The sequence below is a fragment of the Lygodium microphyllum genome, chromosome 23 (genome assembly GCF_053477565.2).
Source record: "Lygodium microphyllum isolate KBCC chromosome 23, Lygodium_microphyllum_v1.1.10, whole genome shotgun sequence".
NCBI classification, from domain to species: Eukaryota; Viridiplantae; Streptophyta; class Polypodiopsida; order Schizaeales; family Lygodiaceae; genus Lygodium; species Lygodium microphyllum.
In genome coordinates this window covers 112,582,323-112,592,618 of record NC_141157.1, presented here as the reverse complement: position 1 = coordinate 112,592,618, position 10,296 = coordinate 112,582,323, and the positions used below count along the sequence as shown (strand labels likewise).

General features: G+C 39.7%; 1 pseudogene; it reads left to right on the top strand.

Annotated features, from left to right (window-relative positions):
* The first annotated feature begins 9,213 nt into the window (after positions 1-9,213).
* Positions 9,214-9,895, top strand: LOC148016630 (large ribosomal subunit protein uL15x pseudogene; annotated as a pseudogene).
* The last annotated feature ends 401 nt before the right edge of the window (positions 9,896-10,296 follow it).

Genomic DNA, 10,296 nt, shown 5'->3' with positions numbered 1-10,296 from the left:
CCATGAAAATATTAGAATGTCATCAAAGAAGACACATGTGAACTTTGAGTGAGGTTTGAAAATTCTCTTCATCATTCGATTGAATGTGGCAGGTGCATTAGTCAAACCAAATGGTATGACTAAGAACTCGTATAGTCCAAATGTTGTATGAAAAGCTGTCTTATGAACATCTTCAGGTGCTATCCGTATCTGGTGATAGCCGCTCTTGAGATCAATGCAACTAAAGATACTAGCCCCTTGCAACTTATCCAAGATATCATCTAGCCTTGGGATAGGAAAACGATTCTTGATTTGTAATCTTGTTCAAAGATCTGTAGTCTATGCACATATGGAAAGAACTGTCTTTCTTTTGAACAAGTCAGACTGGAAAGCAATATGGAGAAGAGCTAGGTTGAACTAACCCTTTTTCCAACAATTCATTTACTTGTGTTAGGATCTTCTCTTGCTGACTTGCACTTACTCGGTAAGGCGATTAGTTAGGTGGTGAAATGCCTGGGATAAGATCAATTGTGTGATATTTCGGGCGCTTAGGAGGTAACTCTCCTGGGAGTGAATCACTAAAACAATCTTCTTTTAAAGTCTGAGACTTAGAAGCATTAGTTGGTATTGTGTGTTCATTAGAGGCACCAAGTGCCCTTGAATCATTAGTTTCTTTTGACTCTCTCACAAAAATCATGTATGCAGAAATAGCTTTCTTCATTTCTTTAGAAATGCTAACATGACTAACCATTGGCACAGGCCAATCTCCAGCATCAGCAATGCATAGTATGTTCTGACCCTTGAATTAAAATGCAAGGGTCTTCTTAACAAAATCGAGAAGAGGTCTAATCTTGTAATGCCAAGGCATGCCTAAGATAACATCACAGCTACCTATATGTGCAATTAGAAAAGATTCTTGGTTGCGGTAATCCCCAATTCTAAGATTCAACATCCCTTGAATAGGAGTAGAATTGGTTGTAAGTCCTTCAAATGTCGAACTTGATCCAATTGGTGTTCCCAATCGATCCAATGAAATTTGTAGCCTTTCAATAGTATCTGCTGACACAAAATTATCTGTGGACCTTGGATCAAAGAGTATCAAAACTCGTTGATTGTTGAGTGTCCCCCAACCCTTTAAGAGTTGTCTTCTCTTCTCATTTGAATGAGTGTTAGCTTGCACATCCGGAACATAATTTGAGGATGGCGGAGGAGGATCTTTAACCACATTTACTTCCTTCCTTTTGTGAGGACAATCAAGCTTCATATGTCCTAACTCCCCACAAAGAAAGCACCTTCCTTCCCCTTTGTACTTTTGTATCTCAAAGGGTGAGAGATACTTGCACTTCTTGTTGTTACCTTCTGGCTTTGAATATTGGTCATGGGTAAAGGTAGGTCTTCTTCGATTAGTCTTGTCTCTTGGTTGATCAAAGAGCTGCTCTTGTCTAGCTCTATAAGAACTCATCTCCAACTTTCGAGATGTACCAAATGTACACAAACTTTCAGCTATGATGGCAAACTCCATCATGCGAGATAAGGTTTCATGTGGATACACCTTCATGGTTCTGTGTAAATGAGGGAGCAGGCTAGCTTCAAGCTTCCTTTTCTTCTCTTCATCACTGATCTCCATGAAAGGAGTAACCTTGAGAAAAGTAGACCAAAACTTGTCCACATAACTAGTAACCTTTTCATGTTCTTTCTGGCCTAGCCAATCCCACTCCTTCTTAACATCATTCTCAAAATCAGGAGGCAAGAACTGAGCATAAAACTTCTTCTTGAACTTTTTCCAAGTCGTAGGTTTCCTTCCCTCCAAAATGAGAGTCAACCACCAATTGCTAGTAGTGTCTTTTAAGTGCATGCCTACATGCTTGAGCTTGGACTTTTCTGAGGAATTACCATAAAAAAAAGAAACTTCAAATTTCCTAACAAAGGCTAACGCCTTAGCAGGATCTCTCTTATCGAAGTAAGAGTCAAAATTTATGTCCTTATTCCCAGACTTGAAAATCTTAGTCTTCTTAATCTTGCTCCTCTTATGGTCCCTCTTTGTCCGTTTGCGGATTGCACAAGACTTAGAACCAAGAGAGTAGAAACTAGAAGATGAGGAGGAGGAGGAGGAACTTGAGTAATCAGGGGAGTAGTTGGTTGCTGAGGGAGATGAATCCCTCCTTATCCGCCTCACTCGAGGTGAGGTCTTTTTACTCTTCTTGACCCGAGAATCCTTCTTCCTTCTAGGAAGCTTCTCAGCAATTGGATGCTTTGCATCTTCACCATCAATTGGTGCAATGGTGTTTCCTCCAGTATCACCATCTTTTGGAGGATTCGGTCCTTCATAAGTAGCTTCTTCCCTTGCCCTTAAGCTGTCAATCAATTGATGTACTTTGGGAATCTCCAACAAGCTACGATACTCTGTCAATTGAGCCTGTAATTGCTCACTTATGGGTGCTTCATCAGTTGCCATCTTTACCTTCTTCTTGCAAGGATCGCCTTTACTTTGAGAAAAGCAAAGAGACCTGCTTTGATACCATTGTTATAAAATCCGAGATACATGCTTGACTTTCTTATATACTTAAAAGATATATGGTAAATATTATACTAGCATAGAGAGTGAACATATGAGAGAAAAGAAAGATGTAGAGAGAGAGAGATAGAGAGATTGACAACACACTAGGGATTAGAAGATGGGCAAGTCCCCCCCTTGTGGAGTTATATTATTGACAAGGAGCAAGCTCCTCCATTACACATAAGCCAGTTCTTACTTGTAGATCTTGGGAACAAGATCACGGTTCCTTGCATGGTATACAACCGACTAACACTTGCACAACTTGGAAGTTGGCACCTTTCGATCCTTCTTAAGTCTCCTTCTCTCCGACACAATATGTGTAGGGCTCTCCTCTTGGAGCTTGATTTCAGCAAATCTTCCGTAACACTTGATTTCAGCAGAGCTTCTGCAACACTTGATTTGAGCTGGGCTTTTGTAGCACTTGCACCTTCTCTTCTCCTCTTGGATACATGCAAAGTGATGCTTCCTTTACCTCTCCCTTACACCCACGGAGAGTCTCCTCTTTTATAGGCTTTCAAGAGCTTCTCTTCTTGGAGAGAGAGTTGAGTTGATCTTCATGCAAGATGTGGTTGTTCCACTCTGTAGCACTAATTTCGAGATATCTCTTTGTACATTGTTCGAATGAAAAAACGTCCAACACAAAAGTTGTAGATCTCACTGTTTTCGATAACCCGTGCGGCCCATTTTTAGAGATCATTTTTCTATTGCGATATATTTTTAAAATGGGTTTTCTAAAAAAACAACTTTTTAAACTGTACTCTTAACTTGTGGTCCATGCAACCACCTTGAGTCATAGATAAGGAGAGTTCATTGGATTGCATGGGCCTCAACCTTAAGATTGAATTCCACACAAAAGCTTGTGTCATTTTAGACCTTAGAAAGAGAAAATCACTTCTCTCCTCACTTCGAGAGGATCACGTCTCTCGTCTTTCTTAGTGAGAGAATTCCCTCTCTCATCTTTCTTAATCAAATAAAAGACCTTAAACCTTGACTTGTAGGGGAGAGGATGACCCTAAATCAGTGCAATGCTCATTACACACAAGTAAACATTCCGAGGCGTCCCTGGATGCACATATAAATACATATACACATTGCTAATGCACTTCCTATTCTTAGAACTCAATCCATGTTCATTTATGTGTAACTCCTTGGTTCTTGTGTACACTCTTACACTTGGTGGACACTTATTTTCTCCTTCATAACTTATACTGTCTATACCAGATATCCTCATCACAGTGCTCTGATCACCTCATTAAGTGATGCACTAGGAATACTAGTCTCTAAATGGTCTCGTGGTCATGCTAGATCATCATCAACACTTAAAGAAAAGTGAGTCATTAATTTATTGACATAAATTTATTAAATAGAGAATGCGTAATAAGCAATCAATTTAGTGACAGTTAGTTTGCATTCCATTCATGTCATGTGATAGTTGTAGCTAAATCCAAACAATAGATCTCTCTACTTGCTTGCTGATTTGGAATGAAATTATTATTATCTTTAAATTGTGATCCACCAACATCATCATAACTTGAAGCAAGAGTTGTGGAGATTGCTTGATTCACAATACTAAAACCAATTGGAGGTGTACCAAAGCTCCCATAACCTATAACTATCACAACAGCATGTGGGACACTCCCTGTGACTACTACACCTAATCTAGGCTTGTATTGGGGTAAATAATACTTGATGGTAGTAACACCTACAAGAAAGTATGCACCAGTTGTAGCAAGATTGTAGCCATTGCTAGGAGCTTGAGGGTACTTCGCATTTTGGAGGGCTTACAAATGAGTATAGTACTAATCTAGGCTTGCTAATGTAAGATTTTGCTCAATGAATTTGATTACCTTCTTAGCTCAAATCTCTCAATGAAACAATGAAGAATGGGATTAGCTAGGAGCTTTGAAAAGAGGTTGAATGGCATGATTGGATCAAAGGGCAGCTACATGCAAGACTACTATCACAAGTGTATTCAAGGAGAGTGTTAAATTAAAAAGGAGTCATGGACAACATCCCTTCTGAAATAGAATTGAGGCAATAAAAGAAGGAACACTATCAGAATGAAGCTTTGATAGAGGTTCAAAATAGAGTTGTGATAAAAGCTATTAAGAAAGCAGTTGCATAGTCACCTTGACATGTAACAATCAAGGATTTTCATGAAGAAGGTGGTTGAAAGCATCTTTATTTTGTGAACAATAGTCTATATTAGCACACACTTAAAATAGGAGAGGCTATGTTTTTTAGAAAGGTCAAAGACTCCTCTTCCCTTAGCATGAATAAGAGACAAAGTGTCCATGATGCCACATGAGCAAGCTAGCAACAATAGTAGTGAGCTGAAGAATTGTTAAGAAAGCTAGCAAAGATCAAATAAATATTTACCTATAGTAGCTATCCGTCAACATTTAAGTAAGATTTCCAGGATTTGAGCATTTCTTCAAGCCTTCTTGCATCAATAAGCTATATAGAATATGAAATTTGGGGATTCCATGAAGATCACTTTTATCTTGGTGAGTTAAGTATCTCAGCACCTTAGAGGTTTACCCTAGCAAGGACTATATCAAGATTTAAGGCTTGCATATTAAGCCATCATGCTATTCAGGAGTCATCATTGGAGCTACGGGCTAAAGATTTACATCATTGAGGCCACACCCAACTTTGGCAAGCTACAAAAGGTACCACTTGAGTATTTTTGGTTCCTTTGTGATCTCCCATCAAATTCATTTGCTCAACCATATCCATTTATTGTTAATAGAGAGGTCGAGTTCTTGCATGCTACTAAGTCTAAGTCTTATTTGATATTTCATAAGCATTCATCAATCCCTTTATTTCAATGATAATTGTGACTAAATTGATCTTGGATTCTTGTGCTGTCTATGGTTGAATACCCAAAAAAAATTTGTACCAAGGATAAGTGTAGTTAGTGAATCACTGAGCCACTGAGGTAATCCCTTTCTCAACCCATTTTCATTGTTTTGCTATTGCATCTCGTTGAAAGAAAAAGCTCTCTTTTTTTATCAGACTTGCATTTCATGTTATTTGATTGGAATTAGTATACCACTACCATGTTTATTCTAGTTGAGGAAAAGGCTGATGCCAAGCAAGGCGGCAAGACAAGAGTGATGTTACCCTCCTTGCCACTAATGACCATGCATCTGTACAACCCACGTTGAGGAGGAACTTTACACACCCCACAAGACTTGGAGCCCAAAACTTCTTTGTAGGTGTAGGTACATTCCCCTTTATACATTTGAAGAAGCTTAAAAGTGGAAACAAGATGTATGCTACAATGTATTGAGAAGGGTTTGAATGTGTACTATGCCAAACTCTTACAAGAGTTGCATGATGGATTGTAGGTAATTGTAGATAATGTGTGGGGCTCATAGAATGCTTGTAGTGATATGTATGTCACCCAATGGGTCCCATAAGGATTTCAACCCATAAAGAGGTCAAATAGTGAAAGACATGGTGCATGAAACTTTGGATAGGCATAGAAAATTGATTGCAATTTTTTCTATATTTATTCTATGCAAGAGATCTATAGCTCATTGTGAAGATGAAATTATTCTTTTTGATTTGAATAAAAAAGCTCCTTAATTGAAGTTATAAGCTGAAAGTTATAGTAATTTTAGTGCAGGAAGGTCTCGTGGCTTGCATTAAAAATGACAAGGCATAAAGGAAAACGGAAGGCCCAAGAGAAATTTAGAGGGAAATAAGAAACTCTTGGACATCTATGAATGAGCCTAGCTCCACCTAAGAATACCTTGGAGAGATTTAGGAAGAGATACCTAAAATGGACCCCTACAACATACTAAATCGTACCATGTGTTAGCATGAGATTCAACGTTCCCAAAGACATAATGACATGCTCTCTAACATGGATAAAATGATTGAACAAATGGCCCTCTCCAACTCTCAAACCCAACAAGTACTTGAGTACCTTACAACTCTTTTCACTGAGTTAGTCACCACTTAGGTGCAAGAGAAGGTGAACAAGTCCAAGCTTGAGGCTAGATGGCCTCCCCCATTGGAGAATGTCCATGGCCTGTAGAGTATACACCTATGAAGTTGGCGAGGCTCACACAAAGAGGAAGAGCCTCTTTTTAGCTCTCTTGTAGTAAATGTAGCCAGCTTCCATGTGAGATAGTAGCTTGTCATTAGTAAGAGCCTGCCCACTTATCCTAGAAGCCCTTCAAATTATGGTGGTCCAAATGGCAATTATTTGGTTAAGCAAAATCTTGGCTAGCATGGCATTAATGGGCGGCATGTTCAACTATCTGAGCGACATTATGTATGTGGGAAACATCGTGCAAATATATATGAGTATATACATGGGGAGCGACATCATTCTCAACAATGGAGTGATCAATATGATCAGTAGCTTGATCACCACTATGAGCAATATTACATGCACGAGCGATTGCAGCAATAGAGTAATCCATTTGATAAGCAACTTGGTCATTACTATGAGTAACATGAACATCCTTGTGAGTAGCACGATGCTCCTCATGGAAGATACATCACTAATGATAACATAAGAAAAGTGCACGCTCAAGGGTTGTGGTATAAGTGTACTAAACCTATATTTGATGGTCGCAAATACAAAGGCAAAGGGAAGGATGCTAAACTAGAATTAGTACTAGAGTTTCTTGATGGAGAGGAGGATAAAGTGGCAAATGAGCTAGCTAAACCCTAGTCTACCTTGACTACTCTAGGACATGGTGAGAGCATCTCACAACAACTTCATGAGAAGATGACCCTTCAGTCCAAGGATCTTGAGTTTGAATGCTCCGTAATAGCCAAGAATGTGGGGGTCATGGACATGTAATACCTAAAGATTGATGCAATAAATATAATGGCAAATTCAACCTCATATGCTCCAACTCTACATAGCATGGTGTTCCTTGATGAGTTCATGGAAGAGCCAGTCAATGACACCATGTTAGTCATTGAAGATTCACTATATGAGACATCATGATTCCAACTCTTTTGTTTATGGCTTTTGGAGTATTGACCCAATGGATGGTAGTGATCTAAGTTCTCCTTTTGATCTTAAAGGTTGGAGGATCACTTTTGAAAAACAAAAGCTTTGTTTAGACTTATGCTTACCCTAGAATCACTCCAATATCTTCAAGGGACTCAATTGAAGAAATATGGCATCAATTAATGAGCTCTCTTTCATTGCAAATTTTCATAGGACAGCCCTCCATTTTGAACTAGATTTGATGCTAACCTAATAACAAAGATGCACAAGTCATATGCCTAAAACTTCTCGATGAGAGCATTGTTTGAAGCTATCAAATGCCCCAGTTGGATTAGTCTATCAAAAGATATATAGATTTAGTACATCAAGGTCGTACTGGATAACATAGTCATTGTCAATTAGAAGGACTCTTAACTGAAGAGTTGTTGATTAATATATTGTTTTTATGGCTTTTCCTTGATGTATATATGTGGCACTTGATCGGCAGCTTATCATTTTTCAACTTGCATGTACATTCTTGAAAACTTAGAAGTCTTTAATCTTGTCTAAACAAAGTAGTATCCTTTCTCCTTTCCACTACTTAGGAAAACCTTGCAATAAATCCTACCTTTTATTTTTGAGTATAAAAACATTCAAGTGGGGATGGAATGTAAAGAGTAAGAAATACAAGGAAATACCTAGCCACATAGGTTGGGCAAGGTGTAAGGGGACTTAGTTTGTGCTATCCAAAAATTTGAAATCAACTAGTCTCTTCACCTTCCTCACAGTTTCCCTGGCTTCTTCCACTTCTTTCTCTCTCCTCCTGTCTTGCTCCCTCTTTCTCTAGTATTTCTTTCTCTTCCTTGTAGTATTCTCTCTTTCCTTCTCTCTCCTCAGTCCTCTTCTTTATAGATGATGACTATCTTAGAAAGTATTAGAGAGCTTGACCTCATGTTGTTTTAGGAGATTGGTGTGAGACTTTGCCTCGTGAGTAGAGGGTTGACACATTAGCTCCCTCTTTGAATTAAGTATGACATTGGTCTACTTCAATTCAAGTTGATTTGTGCAAGTTTCTACTTGTCGATTGACATTATATAACTTGTTAGGTGATAGTGGTACTGTTTAGAAGCCTTAAATTTAGGTAGGTCCTTGTGGGTATAGAGCGGAGCTTTTCTTGCAAGGTAAACTTAAGTAAGCCTAGGCAACTATGTTTCTAATAGTTCGAGGGAGTTCTAGACGACGTTGCTTAGGACTATCTCTTGTCCAAATGGTGCTGTTGAGGGTTTGTTTGACATGCAGGTTACACATGGTATCAGAGTGAAACAATATGAATAAGTTAGCAATAATTTATATGTTTATCTACTTTGTGTTTTGACTTGTAAGCTCAAGAGCAAAATGGTCGAAGATATCCTACTACAAACAGATTGATTATATGATCTTAAATTGCTAGGCACCTATTGTAATTGTAAATATTAAGCTCCAAGGAAAGAAATATCTCTTGAAGCAAATCAAGTTGTCTGAATTCATGTGAAAGGGACTCCATGTCGAGAGAGAGAGAGAGGGAGAGAGAGACGCACCTTGAGGAGAAGGGGCTGATGAACTTGTGAGACTTCAAAAGTCGTCTGGCGAGTAGAGCGCGTGGCACTACTCTTGCGAGTTTTAAGATAACAACAATTAGGGTTTTACATATTTAGTGGTAGCCCTGAGAATTGAGGTTCTTTTTCCTTCTCCACGAAACCCTGGTCTGCGGAGGCGAGCAGAGAGGGAAGGGGGGAAAAGGGAGGGAGCGATGACGACGCGCTTGAAGAAGAATAGGAAGAAGAGAGGCCACGTGAGCGCCGGCCATGGCCGTATCGGCAAGCACAGGAAGCACCCCGGCGGGCGAGGTAACGCCGGAGGCTTGCACCACCACCGTATCCTGTTCGACAAGTATCATCCGGGCTACTTCGGCAAGGTCGGCATGCGCTACTTCCACAAGACTATGAACAAGTTCCACTGCCCCATCGTCAACGTCGACCGCCTTTGGTCCTTGATCCCCGATACTGTCAAGTCTGCGGCGGGCGAGAAGGCCCCCCTCCTAGACGTCACGCAGCATGGCTTCTTCAAGGTCCTCGGTAAGGGCGAGCTGCCTTCCCAGCCCCTTGTTGTTAAGGCCAAGTTTTTCTCTAAGCTTGCTGAGAAGAAGATCAAGGAGGCCGGTGGTGCCGTTGTTCTAACTGCCTAGCTTCCTACTCGTGGATATCATGTCTAGATTTAGGCTCTACGTTGGAGTTTATATATTTCTGGATGTTTGGAGCAGAGCTTCTGTAAGCTTAATGCTCAAACGTGTACGGCCTAATCTCGTTACAGGTCAATTGTTTCGTATCTAAATTTTCCAATTGACTGATTTTGTTCCTTTAGTATTTTTGGCTGTGTTCATAGCGAATCGGTGCTTAGTACCATTTAGCTTAATGTTTTTGTTGCCGTACAATTTCTATCTGTGTGCAGACTTAGTCGGCTTATAGGTAGGTAGCATAATATTATTTGGCATGATGGGACATCGAGTAGAGATGTTCTGAGTGTTTCTGTGAGCAGTATTGTTGCACAACAGATGATAGTTTCTGTTTCATTTTAATGCTTTGCTTTGGCATGCTTGCTTCCCTTACCTTGCACGACTCCCTCAGTGAAGCTGTTTTCCCTGTAAAGGGTACGTTATCCTTTGATCTGCTCCACCTTCATGCAGATTGTGGGTGGTTTGATTTGCAGATATATGCACTCTTAGTTTCACTTTGAAACAGTATTGCGAGCTCATTCAGTATCA